Source organism: Amblyraja radiata, chromosome 32 (assembly GCF_010909765.2).
Source record: "Amblyraja radiata isolate CabotCenter1 chromosome 32, sAmbRad1.1.pri, whole genome shotgun sequence".
Classification (NCBI taxonomy): Eukaryota; Metazoa; Chordata; class Chondrichthyes; order Rajiformes; family Rajidae; genus Amblyraja; species Amblyraja radiata.
In genome coordinates, this window is record NC_045987.1 from 15,755,734 (window position 1) to 15,776,710 (window position 20,977).

At 45.5% G+C, this 20,977-nt stretch overlaps 1 protein-coding gene across 1 annotated transcript in view; it reads right to left on the reverse strand.

Annotated features, from left to right (window-relative positions):
* The window catches only part of LOC116990905 (discoidin domain-containing receptor 2-like), a 51,539-nt gene extending 43,107 nt beyond the window's left edge, over nt 1-8,432 (reverse strand). Inside the window, exon 1 of the mRNA XM_033049039.1 lies at nt 8,317-8,432. The gene's annotated coding sequence lies outside the window, so the exon portion shown is untranslated. The remainder of the gene's footprint in view (nt 1-8,316) is intronic.
* Nucleotides 8,433-20,977: the final 12,545 nt, after the last annotated feature.

The window sequence follows — 20,977 nt, forward strand, 5'->3', positions numbered from 1 at the left end:
TTTTTTAAACTTTCAAGACCATATTTCTATGTGCTAATCAACATTATCAGTTCATCTGCTTTACCAGTCAGGATCTTTGATTTAAAATCGATGCAGACCAGTCTTGCACTCCTCCTTAGCTTATGCTCTGCTTGACAGACATAGTTTCCCTTCAATAACTGGCTGTTCCTCAGATCCTATTGTACTCCTACTCTGTGTCCCTATCCACTGCCAAACTTGCTTAAACCCTTCCCAACAATCCTAACAAACACCACCCTCTCCCCTCAGGATGTTGGATCTGTTCCACTTCAGATGCAACTGGTGCAGCTTGGACCAACCATTCCCACCGTCCCTAGAAAGGGTCCAAGCGATTCTAGAATTTGAGACTCTCCCTTCTGCTCCACCTCTTCTGCCACGTATTCATCTGACCTTCCTTCTATTAAAGTCATAGCATCACATAGTTGTGCAACACTGAAACAGGCTCCCCTGGCCCACAAAGCCCACCATTTTAACTAGTGCTACACGAACACCATTTCATTCTCCCCACATTCCTGTCAACTCCCCACAGATTCTACCATTCACCTACACACCGGCGACGGTTTACAATGGCCAACCAACCTACCAAAAAGGACATCTTTGAGTTGTGGGAGGAAACCAGAGAACCCGAGAGAAAGTCAAGCAATCATCGAGAGAATGTGCAAACCCCACACAAGCAGCACCTGAGGTCACCCTGCTGTCAGTGCTCTGTCCCTACCACATGCTTCAATTTTTGTTTATCAACCGCGGGGATATCCTTTGACATCCAGTGTTCACTGAACTTGCTGTCCTCACCTTTCACCCGCGTGGGAACACCCTGTCCCTGAACGCTCACTATTTCATTTTTAAAAGACTTCACTTCCCAAATGTAGATCGAACTGCAAGTAGTTGCTCTCAGTCTACACTTGCGAGGTCCCGCGGTAATATACTGAACTTGGTCTTCGCCCAATTCACACATAATTTCCCAATTATCCTCACCCCTTTCCATGACAACATGGAAAGTGACAAAGTTGTGGAAACTATCACTGCTGACACTCAGAAACAAGGAACGGCAGATGCTCGTTTATAAAACAAGACACAAAGTGCTGGTGTGATTTCGCAGGTCAGGCAGCATCTCTGGAGAACATGGATAGGTGAAATTTCAGGTCAAGACCTTTCTTCAGACTGATTGTCGATTGTGGAGGTGGGGTGGCGGGGGGTGGGGAAAGATAAGCCTGAAGAGAGAAGAGGGGCCGTACAAAGTCTGGCAGGTAACTGGTTGATACAAATGCCAGGTCACTGACATTTTTTCCACTTGCCCAGTTTCCTTTCCTGTGATAAGTCCACAAACGCCTCATCCTGAATAGGTCCATCCACAAACTGGCAGCAAAAGCTCGCCTGGATACAGTTTACAAATTCCTCCCCGCCTAATCCTTTCACACTAAGGTGATTTAATATTGGGGAAGTTGAAATCCCCTGCTACTGTAAACCTTTTCCTCTTACATCTCTCCGTGATCTCAGCGGTAGAATTGCTGCCTTACAGAGCTAGAGACTTGGGTTCAATCCTGACTACGGGTGCTGTCGTTACGGGCTTTGTACGTTCTCTTTGTGTCTGAATGGGGTTTCCCCAGGGTGCTCCCATACTCCAAAGACATACAGGTTCGTAGGTTAATTGGTTCTGCAAATTGTCCCCTAGTGTGTAGGATACTGCTGGTGTACCAGTAGATAGAGCAGATACGGCCATGGCATGGTACAGCCAAGTGAGTAGAGTGTAAAAATAAAAAGGGTGCGATCTCTGTTGGGATTATACTGTAGGCCTCCAAACAGTTGGTAAAGCAAATTTAGTTTAGATTAGTCTAGTTTAGAGATACAGCACGAAAACTAGGGACAATTCAAAACTTTTGCACAAGCCAATTAACCTGCAAACCTCAGGTTCAAAGGTCTTTTATTGTCATGGGCACCAATTTCGGTACAGTGATATATGATTTACCTGTATGTCTGTGAGGAAACCAGGGCACCCAGGGAAAACCCATGTGGTCACGAGGAAAATGTACAAACTCTGTACAGATAGCACCCATAGTATAAAGAAGGCTGAGAACTTAAGTCCTTCGTTGGTCAAGTAATTGAGTATAAGCATTTGGAGGTCATGTTGCAACTTCATAAAATTTTAGTTGGGTTGCATTCGGAGTATTGAAGACTTAATTTATCCTCGGGCTCCTCTACAATGCTGTCCATTCCATCTGAGCATTTAATGCTGGCATTCTACTTTCCCATTTCACACTATTCAGCTATGTCCTAACAACTCAAAACAAATTCCAGATTCTGCCCTCAGTTCCCCACTCCACCCTATTGTTCCCTTTCCCTACTCCCCAGTCGAATCGTTTTCCCTCCTTTCTGATGCCGCCAATCCTTCACTTCTGGAGATACAAGAGACCGCAGATGCTGAAATCTGGGGCCAAAAAACAGACTCCTGGATGAATTCAGCAGGTCTGGCAGCTTCTGTGGAGGAAGAGATGGTTGCCGTTTTGGGTCCAGACTCTGCATTAGGACATTGACCTGAAATGGCAACCATCCTTTTGCCTTCGCAGATTTTGCTTGACACACAAATTGGAGGAACAGCACCTCATATTTTGCTGGGGAAGCTTACAACTCAGCAGTATGAATAATGATTTCTCCAATTTCAAGCAAACCCGTGCATTCCCTCTCTCTCCGTCCCTCCCCCACCCTAGTCGTCCTGCTGGTTTCACATTTTGTATCCCTTTGTTATCACCTCTTGGACAATGGATCCTTGGTCATTTGAAAGACATTTGGATAGGTCTAGTTTAGAGGGATATGGGCCATACATGGGCAAGTGGAACTAGCCTAGATGGGCATCTTGGGTGGCATGGACGAGGTGGGCTGAAGAGCCCGTATATCTCAGTCACTCTGGCTACCAACCATTCCAACCATTTTACTTACCTATTCCATTAAAACGGTTCATGCTTTTGTATCTGTAGACTTTAGAGATACAGCACGGAAATAGGCCCTTTCGGCCCAGAGTCTGTGCCGACCAATGATCACCCCGTACACTAACACTTTCTAACACACTCAGAACAATTTACAACTTTACCAAAGCCAATTAAGCTACAAACCTCTTTGGAGTGTGGGAGGAAACTGGAGCACCGGAGACAGCCCACACAGTCACAGGGAGAACGTACAAACTCTGTACAGACCGCACCCGTAGCCGGGTTCAAACCCGGTTCTCTGGCGCTGTGAGGCAGAAACACTACCACCGCGCCACTGTGCTGCCCTAAAGGAAATAACTTCCCAATCATTGTTACCTCAAGAACAACCCAGCTGGACCATGTAACCAAATCCTTCACCCTCTGTTCCATTTAGATGGTGTCATGGCTGTTGGAACAAACCATCTGCTGTTGTTCAGGCATCAAAGTGTTAATGGTTGTGTTTGCAGGGAGTGGGTGGGGGAGGAATGATGTGGGCTAATTGACTACAGCTGAAACTCTGAACGCACTCTGGCTAGAGCTCAGGCACAATTCACTCCGAGAAGACAGAAAATATGGCTTGAGAAAGCAGAGCAGATGGCTTAGGTCATGGAACTGGTTCTCTCTGCTCCAAGTTCATCACAAATTACAGTGTCAGCCTCTTGTCCTTCCCCCACCTCCCAAATCCCAGCAGTATCTGCGGAATTTCGCAAACTGGGAAACAAGCATTACTAATACTTGAGGCTGCAGAAAAAGCAGTGGTAGAAGCCTTTGGCTTACTGCCAAGCTGAAGCTATCACACAGATAGTGAAAACGCAGCCCCCAGCTCCCGGCTTTTCCTTGAATGTTTTGAACACTAAAAGCAAGAGGAGGCTTTTCACCCATCCGGGCAGCTCCTGCATTTACTTGGACCAGGACACGTCCATATCTCAACCCCATTCATTTACTTTTGTTCTAAATCCTTTCCTATCCCAAACACCACAAATATTCTCGCCTCACAAGATAGCGCAGCCCCCACCATCCGTTCGTTTGCAGCTGCTAATTCCAGATTTCCACCTCCCCTTCGGCAAAAGTGCTAGCAGATTCAACTCCTGAACAGCCCAGTCTAAATTTTGATGATGATTCACTTCGAGGCATTGTTCTTCAAGGTTTAGGCTTATTATTGTCACGTGCATCCAGGCGCAGTGAAAAGCTTTGTTTTGCAAGCTATTCAATCATATCAGATAATACTATACATGAATAATCAAGCCACTCTCAAGTACAATAGGTGGAACAAAGGGAAAGATACAGAGTGCACAATATAGTTCTCAGCATTATAGCGCAACAGTTCCCCAGAGAAAGTCCAATGTTCATAATGAGCCAGAGGAGAATCAGACTATACTTTAGCTTATGGAAGGACCGTTCAGAAGCCTGACAACAGAGGGGAAGAAGCTGTTCCTGAGTCTGTTGTGCGCACTTTCAAGCTTCGTACACCTTCTGCTAAACGAGAGAAGGGAGAAAAAGGAATGGCTGGGCTGGGAAAGGTCCAGAGGCTGGGCGAGGTGTAGCTGGAGTCAATGGTGGAAAGTCTCGTCATGTTCCTTGTTCTTCCCATCCACTGTCCCTCCAACAGTACCTTAGAAATAGCAACCACAGGCTACTATCATAGATAACGATGGTGATGTCTTAATAGCGATGTCTTTAGGATTAATGGTGATGTCCAGATGATAGTCTATTATAGTCGAGGAGGTATTGGATGCCTTAAAATAGCATTGTGAAGTGGAGATCTTGCCTCACAAATCAGTTGGAATTCTTTGAGTAAATAAATAGCAGGATGGACAAAGGAGTCAGTGGATGTTGTTTACCTGGAATTTCAGAAGGCCTTTGATATTGCACGTGAGGCTACTAAAGAAGATGGTACTAGAGGGAAGGTACTAGCATGAACAGAAGGTTGGCTGAGTGGCAGAAGACAAATAGTAGGAATAAAGAGGGCTTTTTGCGTTTGGCTGCCAGTGACCACTGTGGAGACCAAGTCATTGGGTATTATTACGGTGGGGACTGACAGATTCATGATTAGTAAGGGTGTTAAAGGTTATGGGGAACTGAGTATAGAGGTTGGGGTGTTATGCTACAATTATAAAAGATGTTGGTAAGGCAGCATTTGGAATATTGTGTTCAGTTTTGGTCACCCTGCTATAGGAAAGATGGCATTACGCTGAAAAGAGTGCAGGGAAGATTTGAGGGGAAAATGCAACGTGCTGGGGTAACAGCGGGTCAGACAGCATCTCTGGAGAATGTGGATAGATGACATTTTAGATCAGACCCTTCAGACTGATTGTAGTAGGGGAGAGAAAGCTGTCGAAGAAGAGTCATTGAATTGACAGATGAAGAGTCATATAGCATGGAAACAGGCCCTCCGGCCCAACTTGCCCATGCCGACCAAGATGCCCCATCTATGCTGGTCCCATCTGCCCATGTTTGGCACATATTCCTCTTAATCTTACCTCTCCATGTACCAATATAAATATCTTAAATGTCTTTTATTTAAACAACATGAGTGAAAGGGTAGGAGAGATCAGTTCAGCACAATGCTTGTGCCAAACATGTCAAGTTAAAGTGATCTGCTCTGCCTATATGTGATCAATAACCATCCATTCTATGCATATCCTTGTGTTGTTCTAAAAGTCTCTTAAACGCCATTATCGTATCAGCTCCCATCACCATGCCTGCCAGCGTATTCTTCCACAGGCCTGGTCAACTCTATCTCTCCTCATAAGGCAATCTCTCCACCACCCCTGGAACCAGTCTTGGCATCCTTTGCAGCTGTTGGAATTAAGCCGAGCACAAAAGAAGATGGTTGTGGTGGCTGGAGGTCAATTATCTCAGCCACGGGACATCTCTGCAGGAGTACCACATGGTGGTCTCCTAGTCATGAATGACCTTTCTTCAATCCTAAGATCACAAGTATGAAAACTTGCTGATGATTGCACAATGTTCAGCACCACTCCGTTAATGAAGCAGTCCACATTGACACGCAGCAAGAGCTGGACAATATTTAGACCTGGGCTGATGGGTGGCAAGTAACATTGGCACCAAACAAGTGCAATTACTGTTGATATCCAACAAGAGAAAATCTGTCACAACCCCCCACCCCACCCCCCCACACACCTCCCGACCTTCAATGCCGTTACCCCCACTATCAATGTTCTAGATATTACACAAGACCAGAAGCTTAACTGAAGCAGCCATATAAAAATTGTGGCCGCAAGACCAGGTCAGAGGCTATGAATCTTGCCGCAATTAACTCACCTCCTAACTCCTCAAGGCCCGTCCACCATCGACAAGGTTCTGGCCGGGAGTGTGATGGAATACTCTCCTCTTACCTGGATGCGTGCAGCTTTAACAACACTAAAGTGGCCTGATTCCATGACACCATGCAGGACATAGCAGCCCACTTCATAGATACCCTGTCCACAAGCATTCACTCAATCCACCACCAACAAAATAAACCTCCCTTACTATTAATATGTTCATTTTGACATTAAACGATCAAATCAGCATACAATAACTCAGGTGTGATAAGGCAGCTTTAGTTGTGTATTAAAATAAGGTAGCTTTAGTCCAGTAATAAAGGCTGACATACCATTTGCCTTCGTAATTGCTTGCTGCACTTGTAACTTGTCCTTTTGTGACTCCATTAACCCCAATTTTGTGTGCTCCCACCTCGTTGACCAAAGTCCTGTGTTGTACCTTTTTCTACAACACAATTTCTCCATATCTAAATAATTCTCTGCTCTATATTGATCTATATCTCTCCAATTACTGCATATCCATGTGCCTTTCTAAAAACTTTGTAAATGCCACTATCATATCTGCCTCCACCACCACCCTTGGCAGTATGCTCCAGGTAACCACCACTATCTGTATTGAAGATTTGTTCCACACATCTCCTTTAAACTTTACCCCTCTCACTTTAAGGCTGTGCCCTCTAGTCCTTCATATTTCCACCCTGGGAAAAAAAATCCGGACAGTCTACCCAACCTATGCCAATCATAATTTTATATATGTCTATTGGGTCTCCCCTCAATCTCAGACAGTAGAGAAACCAACCCAAGCTTCCCAACTTCTCCTTATAGTAATATCCTCTAATCTAGGCAACATCTCCAAAGCCTCCACATCTTGGGGGCAACCGGAACAACACTGACCTTTTCAGTGTTTCAGTGATTTTCCTTTTGTAAATGTACCCAATGACTCTGCTCAAGAGACTGCAGACCTAAGACTTTTGCCTCCATCACAGTGAGGAGGTGCTATGTGGACTCACTGTGGTGGATGTTAATATGTGTTTATTGTTGTTTTTTTATTGTATTGTATGTATGTATGACTGCAGGCACGAAATTTCGTTCAGACTTCGGTCTGAATGACAATAAAGGAAACCCTGAACCCTGTAACCCCTGCTCAGTCTTAGATTCCTGTCCATGCTATTCCACCTTTCATTACAGGTCCCTGGTGCTGCCAGTGCCCCTGGGCTAGGAGATGGGAACAGACACTCTCCCTCTGAGGACACATAAGGAACTTCAGATGCTGGAATTTCAAGCAAAATAAACTTGCTGGAGGAGCTCAAGGCAGCAGCACCCTGTGGAGGGAATGAAAAGGAGAAGTGTTGGGTCCAGACCTTACTTCAGACTGGCCAGGTTTGAGGAGATGCAATGTGAACATCTGACTCACCTGGAAGGTCTGCTGGATGGAGATAAGGGAGGGACAGAAGGAGGTTGAGGACAACCTGGGAAAGGTGTGACATCTCCTGGGATTGCATGGGGAAAGTATCTGGGAAGGGGAAGGGGGTGGAGGTGGTGGTAGGGGAGGGGGTGGAGGTGGTGGTAGGGGAGGGGGTGGGTTCCTGAGACCTTCTTGGTGGTGACTGGAGGTGTAAATGGACCAGAGGAAGAGTCCTGACCACGAACATCGCCTGTGCGTTCCCTCCGCAGATGCTGTCCGACCCTCCAGCAGTTTGTGCTTCTCCCTGAGGGAAAACCGGCCGGTGTCCGGCCTGCTCCCCCCCCCCCGCCCCGCCATGTTGATGTTCCTGCCCCCTCACACATCGCCGGGCCTGCCCCCCGGAGCAGCGCCGAGACCGGCCCGCAGTACCCACCCACACGGCAGGCTGCAGGTCCGGCCCCGCACAGGCCGCTGCTCCGGCCAAGAGCCGGCGGAGGAGCCGCTATCCCCGGCCCGACAGCCGGGCGCTGGCTGGCGCCGAGGCCGGATCCCGCAGAGTGGCCGCTGCCGTTGCCCAGCACCGCCACCCCCTCCCCTCCCCCCCTCCCTCTCCTCACCGAGCCCGGCCCGGCCCGGCCCGCTGTACCTGAGTCCGCCGCTCTCTTCTCCCGCTCCGAGCCGCAGCTCTGCCTCCCCTGCGGGCGGGCGGGCGGTGAGCCAGCGGCTGGTCCCACCCCCTCGGCCCCACTCCAGGCCCGGACTCTCCCTTACTCCCGATTCTCCCCTCTCCCCTCTCCCCTCTCCCCTCTCCCCTCTCCCCTCTCCCCTCTCCCCTCTCCCCTCTCCCCTCTCCCCTCCCCCCTCCTCACCCGCTCCCCATTCCCCTCGCTCCTATCTTCACTCCCTTATCTTTCCCCGTTTCACCTCATCTCCCCCCCTCCCCCACTCTTCCTCCCCATTCCACCTCACCCCCCCCCTACATCCCCCACCCCCTGCCCATTCCTACTCAGATCCTCCATTCCCATTCCCACTCCCACCACATTCCTCCTCACTTCCCTTTCCTCGTCCTCCAGCCACTCCACATCCCCTCACCCTCCTCATCTCCCTTTCAACCCTTTCCCTTGATTCTCCTAACTTCCAATACCTCCTCTTCCTCCTTGTGCCCCTTCATCCCTCCTTTCTAAATCACTCCATTTGCTCCTCTTCACAATGCACATTCCCTCATCACAGTATTCTCCTCAATCCCCACCCCTTAAATCCCCCAACTTCCCTCCTTACCCACTCCTAATTTTCCTCTTTCCCCATTTCATCTCTCCCTCATCTCCTCCTCCTCACCAGCTCCTCTCCCTCACTTCATTTCCCTCAGTCCCCCTTCTCATCTCCCCCTCACACCCTCCTCATCTTCCTTCCTCACCCTCACACCAGCCCCCCTCATCACCCCATCTCATCATCCCTCCTGATCACCCCCTCCTCATCATCCCCTTCCCTCCATATTCCCTTCCCTCCACATTCCCTTCCCTCCATATTCCCTTCCTTCCATTGAGACGGGGTTCCCTTCTCAACCCCTCTCCATATTGCGCCCTCATCCTCACTTTACATCCTCCAAACTCTCCCTCCCCCTTACCCCGTCTGTTTCCTCCTCATCCCCCTCATCATTCCATCTGACTTACGTTTGCTCCTCCCCTAAACTTCCCTCTTGTCCCATTCTCCCCACCATCTAACTGCTCTCCTCTGCCTTTCATCAGACAATCCTACCATACCTTCACTGTATCGTCCTCTCCCACCCCTGACACTGCTGTCTTTCTTCCACCTCCCACCCCTCATCTAACCCACATCACCACCTCCTCTCCGCCCCTGGCTCCCCCACTCCATATTTGCCCCTCCTCCCACCACTGCTACCCCTCTCTCTGCCTCACACATCACTTTATAATCTCCTCTTCATCGTACACCTATTATTCTCCTCCCCTCCCCACGTTTCTCCACTGCCATTCCCACCCTTCCACTCCCTCCATTCCCCGTCACCTCTCCTTCTTCTCACACCTCACCTTCTAGTCACCCCCTTCCTTAACCTCTGGATTTCTTAATTAACTCTGCAAAGCTATTTCCTCTTTTATATCTTTCCCCTGTCATGACCAGGAATCTTTAGGTGCCAGTCCTGCCCTTCAACCATATCTCATTGATAGCAACAATATCATGGTCAAGTAATGCCCTAACCTCTCTTCCTCGTCCTCCCGACACTCTCTCTTCCATGGCCCTTCCCACTTCCCCCTCTGCATTTCACTGTCTTCTGCTCAAGACACTCCAAACTTCGCCCATGCCCTCTCTCCAGTCCCACTCCACCCCCAACTTCCCTCTGCCTGTTCACAGCTATAACTCCCCTTCAACCATCCATCGAGATACCTCTCTTCCACTCCCATTCATTCCAGCCCACTCTCCCACCTCCCCATTTCCCCTCTCCCCTTTAAATTACCACATTAAATTTCAGCAAAAATCTTGATTTTCCCTTCCAACATGCATTTGCTCTTTTCACCTCACCAGTCTTGCTCTGCTCTCCATCCATTCAATTCCCCACTCTCCTGATTCCCGCTCTGTTCCAACCCCACACTCCTCCTTCTCCCCTGAATATCCTCCCAATAACACCCACAAACATCTCCTCCATGTTATTCTTCCCCTCTTCCCCCTTCCAACCTCACCATTCATCTCTCTCTACCCCTTCTCCATATCCCATCTCCCTCCACCCCTTCTCCACTTTCCTTTCCCTCTCTCCTTCTCTGTCCCCTTTTTACCTCTTCCTTCCCCTCTCGCCCCTCCCTCTGTTCTTTTTAACCTCTCCTCCCCTCATCCCCTCCCCCCACACTCATGCACCCTCCCCTTCCCCGCTCCCTCCCTATCCTGGCTGTGCCCTGGCTAATGAAGACAAATAGCCCATATGGCTTCTTCAGCACCTTATCAATCTGCACTGCCACCTTCAGGAATCCTTAGGCATGGACATCAAGGTCTCTCAGTTCTTCAATATTACCAAAGACTCTACCATTCATTATGTGTGGCTTACCGTGTTTAGTCCACTTAAAGTGAATCATCTTTCATTTATCAGGTTAAATTCCATCTGCCACCACTCTGCCCATCCTACCAATGATCAATATCATTCCATGGCCTCGCATTATCCTTTACACTATCAACACCACCACTGATTTTATATAATCTACTAGACGGCCAGGAAAATTATTGGCCCCCTTTTGTTTCTGAGTTCTGCCCATATGGCCTCATGTGATGATCTTTTAAGGATATACTTCCTCATTACAGCAATAATGGAATTCTTAATCAACGCTGCAAAGTTACTTCCTCTTTTATATCTTCCCCTGTTGTGACCGGGAATCATTAGGTGCCCTTTCTTCAATCATACCTCAGAGACAGTACCATTATCATGTTCTCGTGCAATGATCAATGCTCTGAGTTCATCTGCCATACCAGTCAGTCTCCTTGCATTGAAATAGATGCAACTTCATCTTCAGGTCTTCCAATGTCTGACCTGCCTACGGGACTTAGTTTTCTTTTGTATTTCACTGAAAATCCCCACAGCAATTGAAGAACCAATTCTTTGGTCCAGTCCCTTGCCAAACCCATTAAACCCTTCTGGGTTTTAAACCTTTTCATAGCCAAGATCATGGCTGCACTAGAGGGGAGGAGCAAGAGTCTGGAGTCAACAGTGCCCGGAGACTGGATAGAGAGAGGATAGACAGTTCCTACTGTAGCTGTGGAACCCGGAAGCCTTCCCACATACACTGTTCTGAGCAGGTGGCATCAGAAGAAAGCCAGAGATTACAACTTCAGAGATTCTGCTCTTTAATTTAATACATAGCTCCCTCAATGCATGTTGCAGGACCTTATTCCTCCTTTCATGTTTGTTGTTAGTACTAACTTTACTTTAGACTTTAGAGATACAGCGTGGAAACATGCACTTCGGCCCACCAAGTTCGTACCGACCAATGATCACCCCATACACTAACACTATCCTTCACACTCGGGCCAATTTACAATTTTTTTTAACGAAGCCAATTAACCTACAAACAATCTTTGGAGTGTGGGAGAAAACTGGAGCACCCGGAGAAAATTCACGCGGTTAGAGGGAGAACGTACAAACTCCGTACAGACAACACCCGTAGTCAGGATTGAACCCGGGTCTCTGACGTTGTAAAGCAGCAGCACCATTGTGCCGTCTGCTAATGTCACCCATAACCTTTGGCTGTAGGGATAAGGGATAACCTTTGGCTGTTTACCGACCCCCGTTTAGAATGCCCTTAAACTGTTTGTGACCATCCTTGACCATGGCACTAGAGAGGCAACACATCATCCTGGATTTAGGTCTACAGCCACAGTAAGAACTGTCTATCTCCTCTCTATCAAGTCCCATGATGCTGTTGACCTCTGACTCTTGCTCTTTCCCTCTACTACAGCCATGATCTTGGCTCTGGATGACACCAGAGAGCTGAATGGAGCATGAAATGGCCCTGATTAGAGAATTCCCAACCTTTTTATGAATATTTTGGAAGCAGGGGAGGACAGAAAGTTCAGGGAGGTGTGTGTTAACAGTCTGGACACGTGTCTATCAGGAAAGAAGAAGTCTTAGAGATAGTGACACACATCAAGGTTGGAAAATCCTCCGTAGCAAATGAAATTTATTCCGAGGTGTTATAGAAAACAGGAATAGTTTGGTGGCGCTCTGACAGATATTTGCATCATCTTTAACCGCAGGTGAGGGTGGAAGACTGGAGGGTAGCTAATGTTGTTCCCATATTCAAGAAGGCAGTAGGGATAAGACAGGAAACCACAGGCCAGTGAGTCTTGCATCAGGAGTAAGGAAACTATGGGGAAATATTTTTAGGGATAATATTTATGATCATTGGGAAATGCAGGGCCTTATTAGGGGAAATCAACAATGTTTTTTTTTATGGGGGAAATGCTGCCTGAGAAAACAGAGGAGGTTACCAGGAAAATTGATGAAGGCAAGACAGTAGACATGCTATGCATAAACTTTGACAATGCTATTAACAATGTCTCGCATGATACCATTCCTCCTGTAAATCTCAACACATCTGAAAATCTACAAACATTTATAGCCCTTTCCCTGCTCTAAGCTTTCTGGCTTCAGTGGAATCTCAATTGAATTACATTAGAGTCCTAGGGCAATGCAGCACAGGAACAGGACCCTTGGCCCAACTCGTCCATACCAAAGAGGACATCTCGGATGTCCTGTAGTGGAAAGTCTATCTTGAGAGCAGATGCAATAGAGATGTGGAAATTGAGAGTAGGTGCCTTTGCAAGAGGCCAAGTGGGAGGAGATGTAGTCCAGATAAATGCAGGAGACAATGGGTTTATAGTCAATAATCTATCTCCTGTGATGGAGACAAAGCAATCCAGAAAGAGGAGAGAGGTGTCAGAGATAGTCCAAGTGAATTTGACACCCCTGTTGTTGAAATTAATTTCTACGATGTGAATGATCTTTGCATTGGGTGCTTCATATCCTGTTAGTTATCTTTTAATGTGATAGTGTATTTCACACTTATGTGTTTATTCATTGATCAATGTTGTGTCCTCCAAAGATATAAACCATTTAAACAATTCCCAAATTATTCTCTCATAAAGAGAAGTAGTTTCCAACTAGGGGTGAAGAAGGGTCCTGACCTAAAATGTCACCCATCCTTTTTTTCCAGAGATGTTGCCTGACCCGCGGAGTTACTCCAGCACTTTGTGTCTATCTAGGGGTACAACCATTGGATGCAATTGATGGATGTTTTTTCATACAAAGCCAGTAAGTTTTACAATTCCCTCCTTTAAATTACTTTAAATAAGATGGAGTAGTTCATGCTGCAATGGTTATTAACCAAACAGAATTGATTACAGTATGTCAAGAAGATAAATGTTTCCAACTGCTCCAAAACGTCCTCATAAGGAGAAATTGTTTACAATTTATCACATAATAAATAGAATCAAGGATCATAGCGGGCAGTACCTACATTTTTTTGTGAATACGTTTGTGCTCTACTCTCATTTAGTTGCCTTTGAATAACATACGTTGCTTCAATGGCTATTGGTGAAACAGAATGAGGTCCTGCAATGAGATGAACAATGAGAACTACTCTAGTAAGAAGAATTAAAACTGCTGGAAAAACTCAGCAGGTCAGGCAGCAACTGAGGCAGATACGATAGTGGCATTTAAGATACTTTTGGACAGGCATATGGATATGCAGGGATTGGAGGGATATGGATTATGTGTAGGTAGATAAGAAACGGTCTTGGCATCATATTCAGCACAGACATTGTGGGCCGACGAGCAAATAATGGCACACAATCGATGTTTTAGATGATACAGATTATTTTATAATACAAAGGCTATCAATTAAATACTGTTAAGTATTACAATGAGATAGATATTTCCAAGTACTCCAGAAAAGCTCTTAACATGAAGTGAAATACTTCACAATCTGTCACGGAAAGTTCATGGAAGTTAATTCACACAATGAGAATGAATTTTGAGGATGGTGCTGCTTGCAACGCTAGATGCCTTTAGATGATGTGGAATACTTAGTATTATGGGGACTATTAACAAAACAGAGGGTAAATCTCACAGTGATCTAAATGTTTCCAAAGACTCTAGGATTTCCCTTTGTGTAGTTTACAATGTGTTACACAACAAAGTTGCGGAAAATTATACCTACATTGCGTATGAGTTTTGCAGATGTCACTGCACACCTGTCAGATACCTTTGGCCATCATAAAGTATTTTATGCCATAAAGCTGATTAACGGAACAGAGCTCGCTCTTACGCTGAGATTAACATTTTCTAATATTCTAGGATTCCTTTTCACATAAAGAGCAGTACCAGAGCACTTTATCATGCAACAGATACAGTCAGTTGCTAGCTATTGTGAACGGGCCCTGCAGATGGCACCACGTACAAGGCTGGAGAACCACGTAATACCAAGAATGCTAACCACAGCTAAGTCCCACAACGAGATAAACACTTTCAAATTGATATACTGACTGGTCTATTATGTAGATATTTTTAATTTCAAGAGATACACATACATGAGATGATACTGAGATGAGGAAAAGCATTTTCACCCAGAGAGTTGTAAACCTGTGGAATTCTCTGCCACACAAGGCAGTGGAGGCCAATTCACTGGATGTTTTCCAGAGAGAGTTAGATTTAGCTCTTAGGGCAAACGGAATCAAGGGATATGGGGAGAAGGCAGCAATGGGGTACTGAATGTGAATGATCAGCCATGATCACAGTGAATGGCGGTGCTGGCTCGAAGGGCTGAATGGCCTATTCCTGCACCTATTGTCTATTGTCTATAAAAGCTTTATCAACTTATCATTTGAATTTGTAATGTTGGTTTTGGTGGTCCCTCTAAGCATAAGTTGGAAAAAAGCTTTGCCCGGCTCCTGTGAAGAGACTGCCACCAAGAAAGGGCTTTTGCTCCCTGGGTTATTTTCAACCATTTAGTTATAATAACTATATTACACCAGCGCGATGATGGAGTGAAGCTATTTGCTCATTTATTTTCAGCAATTTCTGAGACATTGGGATGAGAAATTTGGAAGAGAGACTAATATTCTGTCATTATCACAGAATCATACAGTATAATTCTGCTGCTTTGCACTGACAATTTAATAACTCTGGCACTGAGTAATAACTCTGGCACTGGCTCTGGCCACTTAAATCAGATGCCCTGGACATTTTATGACTGTTTTTACTTGTATTTTAATGTTGCTGTTTTTTACCTGCACTTTTTTTTAAACTATTCGTACTGTTTTATCAGGAACTGGATTGTTTTTTTATTGTTTTTTATTTTTATGCGTGAAATGTTTAAGTTTTATGTGCGATGCTCCGGTATTCCCTGGGAAACGTCTTCTCATTTTGCACTGTACAACTGTTGCTTTGCAAGATGACAATGAAGGATGATAATGATGATGATAACACAGAAACATTTTCAACCCATTGAGGCCGCACCAACCATCAAGTTTGCATTTACACTAATCCTACTCTAATCCCACTTTATTCTCCCACATTCCCATCACCCATGCCAGATTCCACCACTCACCTACACACCAGTGACAATTTACAGCAGCCAATTAACCTATCAGCCCATATTGTTTTGGAATGTGGGACAAAGCTGGAGCATTTGGAGGAAACCCATGTTGCTCATACGGACTCTGCACAGACAGCACCCGAGGTCAGGATTGAACACGTGTCGTTAGAGCTGTGGGGCAGCAGATCTACCATCTGTGCCACCATGATGCTATGTTCATTGTACACCACCAGCCGTAACCATCCCACCTGGATGTAGCTACCTGCATCTGTGGAGAGCATGGATAGGTGGTGTTTCGGGTCAGGACCGAAGAAGGGTCCTGACCCAAAACAACACCCGTCCATGTTCTCCGGAGATGCTGTCTGGCCCACTGAGTTACTTCAGCATTTTTTGTCTTTTTTTGTAATCCAACATTTGTAGTTCCTTGTAACTACACTAGATAATAGACCGGTGAATATATTTTCTCTTCACGCTAATCATCACTTTTCTAAATCATGCTGAATTAAAATAAAAATTTCTGTCAGTGGTCCATGCTCACGAATATGTACGAGGGTTGGGTAATTTGGTTTTTTTTAACCACTTTTTTAAAAATCAGGTTTCAATGCCCCTGGATCAGTGCCTGGAGCAGCACAATGACAGCATTACAGACATTTGTTTCTTCTGATAAAAGACTTTCAATTATTGCCACAATTTATCGGCCATGTGGAACTCTGAGTCTGAACACTTCCTGCGCACATTGAAGAGAAGTAAGGCTGAGAATTTACAACATTCCTGGGAACAACTACCACTCTCTTTTATACTTATATTAAACTGCCTTTGCAATTATGTTTGCAGTGCCTTCACCGTGTACTTCCTCTGCAATGTTTCCAGTCATTTTTTACAACTTACAGCTCTTCAGGATACCAATTCTCTTCCTGTCATTCTCAGCCCTCACTGTGTAATGAAGCTGAAGATTAAGAAATCCATGATTTTCAGCTGATGAGCTGATGTACACAATGATCCACTAATTTATTTAAGTGCCTCCGAATTTTCCACTTTGGTAGAATGTACTTTTAAGCAAAATCGATTGTGCATTCTCTACCCACAGGGATTCCCTGTACCAATGAATGACCAGGGAACTTAGTTGCAAGCTGGCGGAAGTAAGCTATGGAATTTATTGGAGTTAAGCTGGCTTGACTTCCCTGGGTATTAGTTTGCTGGTAATATAGAGCCAAGTCAAATGCATTTCAGCTACCATGCTGTCATGCTTTTAGTTTCCATTGGAATACCCGTTCGACTGCTCAGTCAGCAATGGCGCCCTGGGATATTGTGGAACTACTTGGTTTAGGTACCTGATTATTGAATATGAGACAGAGGTAATGTGTTTCTGAAATTCCAGTCACCAGGGGAATAATTCTGCAGCTCCAAAAAACCCAAATATAAATTATTAAAAATCAAGTGATGCAAGATAATGCCACCAACAAATAACTTATTCAAGTTTTGAATGTATTAGAAATTTCACAGGCTGAGTATTTATCATGTTGCATCTTTACAGGACTTTGGTTTGGAGTATGGTGTGTAATACTGGATGAATTTAAAAGAGAGTTTGAGAGAGCTCTAGGGGCTAGTGGAATCAAGGGATCTGGGGAGAAGACAGGCATGGGTTACTGATTGTAGATGATCACAATGAATGGCGGTGCTGGCTCGAAGGGCCAAATGGCTTCCTCCTGCACCTATTTTCCATGTTTCTATGTTTCTATGTTCTGGTTGACACATTGCAGGAAGGTTGTGGAAGCTTTGGAAATAATGCAGAAGTAGTTTACCAGAGGAATGGCTGGGTTAGAAGATATTACCTATTAGGAGAGACTGGAAAGACTTGTTTTTTTTATACTCTAGAGAGATGGAGACTGAGGAGAGACCTGATACAAGTATATATAATTATGAGAGACATAGATATGGCGGAGAGTCAGATGCTTATTACCCAGGGAGGAAACATCAACGACTTAAGGTCATGGCTTTAAGGTCAGAGGGGGGAAAGTTTTGAAGAAGATGTACAGGGCAGGATTTTTACATAGAGAGCGGTTGGTTCCTGGAATGTGCAGTCAGGGGTTCTAGTGGAATCCAATACAATAGTGGTGTCTATGAGACTTTTTGATCGGAGCATTGATCTGCAGAAAATTGAGAGATATGGATCACATGCAGGCAGATTTGTTTATCTTGGTATCAAGTAGACTGAAGAGCCTGTTGCTGTGACGGGCTGTTCTATATCCCATGTTTTTATCAGTCCAGGTTTATTACTTCTGCATGGAAATGGTTGGTGCTTTTGCCACCAGCAGAATTATTAGTAAACCCCAGCTGAGTACATTATCACAATGCTAAAGCTTGCAGTCTGCGCCAAATTGATTGAGTAAGATCATTGGCACAAGCCAGGGCCATGAGCCAGTTTGGCTGCATTTACTGTAAGCTGACATCAGGCTTACGCCAGCACCCTGACAGACAGATGAGAGTTTCCCAGTTTTACAGATAATCCTATTCTTAAATTATTGAGCTGAGCTGTCAAAAGCAAAGCCTTTCACTTTCTACTCAATTTTGGAGGATGTAGGAAAGCACAAGTCATGTTTTTTTTATAAAGCCCAGCTAACGTGCAGATCAGAGTTTCACTGAAGCAACTGCCCAGAAAGAAAGTTCAAGATCCAAAGCAGCAATTTACCCCACAGAGAGACAAAGGATGCCATTGATTATTTTTGTCAACATGAGAAACAAACAGGATTTGTTCTGAGCGTTTACTGTCGGGAGCACCCGAACGCCCGTGGAATCCTAATGAGGGTACAATACTCATGTGCTGCAGAAGCAACATTTGCACTAGATTATTCCTCAATGAGGAATAATGGTCAGCTCAGCTTAATTCTGCCATTCAGAGGCTTCCAGTCATACATGTGATTGTGTCTTAAGCTGCATCACAGCTTCTATGTTCAATTTGAAGCTTTATTCCTTTTTTTCTATTATTATCAGTCTATGAATGTAAGCATGCAGGTACTGCAGGCAGTGAAGAAAGCGAATGGCATGTTGGCCTTTATAACAATCGAATATAGGAGCAAAGAGTTCCTTCTGCCGTTGTACATAGAAACATAGAAAATAGGTGCAGGAGTAGGCCATTCGGCCCTTCGAGCCTGCACCGCCTTTCAATATGATCATGGCTGATTATCCAACTCAGTATCCCGTACCTGCCTTCTCTCCATACCCCCTGATCCCTCTAGCCACAAGGGCCACATCTGACTCCCTCTTAAATATAGCCAATGAACTGGCCTCAACTACCCTCTGTGGCAGAGAGTTCCAGAGATTCACCACTCTCTGTGTGAAAAAAGTTCTTCTCATCTCGGTTTTAAAGGATTTCCCCCTTATCCTTAAGCTGTGACCCCTTGTTCTGGACTTCCCCAACATCAGGAACAATCTTCCTGCATCTAGCCTGTCCAATCCCTTAAGAATTTTGTAAGTTTCTATAAGATCCCCCCTCAATCTCCTAAATTCTAGCGAGTACAATCTGAGTCTATCCAGTCTTTCTTCATAAGAAAGTCCTGACATCCCAGGAATCAGTCTGGTGAACCTTCTCTGCACTCCCTCTATGGCAATAATGTCCTTCCTCAGATTTGGAGACCAAAACTGTACGCAACACTCCAGGTGTGGTCTCACCAAGACCCTGTACAACTGCAGCAGAACCTCCCTGCTCCTATACTCAAATCCTTTTGCTATGAATGCCAACATACCATTCGCTTTCTTTACTGCCTGCTGCACCTGCATGCCTACTTTCAATGACTAGTGTACCATGACACCCAGGTCTTGTTGCATCTCCCCTTTTCCTAATCGGCCACCATTTAGATAATAGTCAGCTTTCCTGTTTTTGCCACCAAAGTGGATAACCTCACATTTATCCACATTATACTGCATCTGCCATGCATTTGCCCACTCACCCAGCCTATCCAAGTCACCTTGCAGCCTCCTAGCATCCTCCTCACAGCTAACATTGCCCCCCAGCTTCGTGTCATCCGCAAACGTGGAGATGTTGCATTCAATTCCCTCGTCCAAATCATTAATATATATTGTAAATAGCTGGGGTCCCAGCACTGAGCCTTGTGGTACCCCACTAGTCACTGCCTGCCATTCTGAAAAGGTCAGAGCCCTAGTGAGACCACACCTGGAGTATTGTGTGCAGTTTTGGTCCCCTAATTTGAGGAAGGACATTCTTGCTATTGAGGGAGTGCAGCGTAGGTTTACAAGTTTAATTTCCGGGATGGCGGGACTGTCATATGCTGAGAGAATGGAGCAGCTGGGCTTGTACACGCTGGAGTTTAGAAGGATGAGAGGTTATCTCATTGAAACATATAAGATTGTTAAGGGCTTGGACAGGCTAGAGGCAGGAAACATGTTGCCGATGTTGGGGGGGTCCAGAGTAAGCCATTTAGAACGGAGACGAGGACATTTTTTTTCTCACAGAGAGTGGTAAGTCTGTGGAATTCTCTGCATCAGAGGGCAATGGAGGCCGGTTCTCTGGATGCTTTCAAGAGAGAGCTAGATAGGGCTCTTAAATATAGCGAAGTCAGGGGATATGGGGAGAAGGCAGGAACAGGGTACAGATTGGGGATGATCAGCCATGATCACATTGAATGGCGGTGCTGTCTCGAAGGGCCGAATGGCCTGCTCCTGCACCTATTGTCTATTGTCTATCAGATTAACACAAACTGAGTGTTGTGTCGGCTCTGTGGCCTGCAGCAACATTTAGTTCTAAGTTTGCTGTTGCTTGCATGGAGTCAAATGCTGGAGGACAGAATAATCATAATTCCAGAAGTTGTGTACAGTAAGACCTTGGGCGGCCACCCTGTAGCCCCTTCACTTAGAGAGTCATAGATCAGAGAGAGACAGAGCATGGAAACAGGACCTTTGGCCCAACTCATCCATACCAACCAAAATGCCCCTTATAAGTGTGTTCAATTTGCTGGTGCCAGGTGTCTTTTCAATGTTGTTATTTTACCTGCTTCAACTACTTCCTCTTGCAGCTCATTCCATTTATCTATCGCCCTCCATGTGGAAATGGTTGCTCCTCAAGATTCTATTAAATCTTTCCCCTTAAGCCTATGCCTAATTCTTGATTGCTTTACCCTGGGCATAATAATCTGTGCATTTACCCTATCTATTCCCCTCATAATTGTATACACCGCTGTAAGATCGCCTCTGATCCTC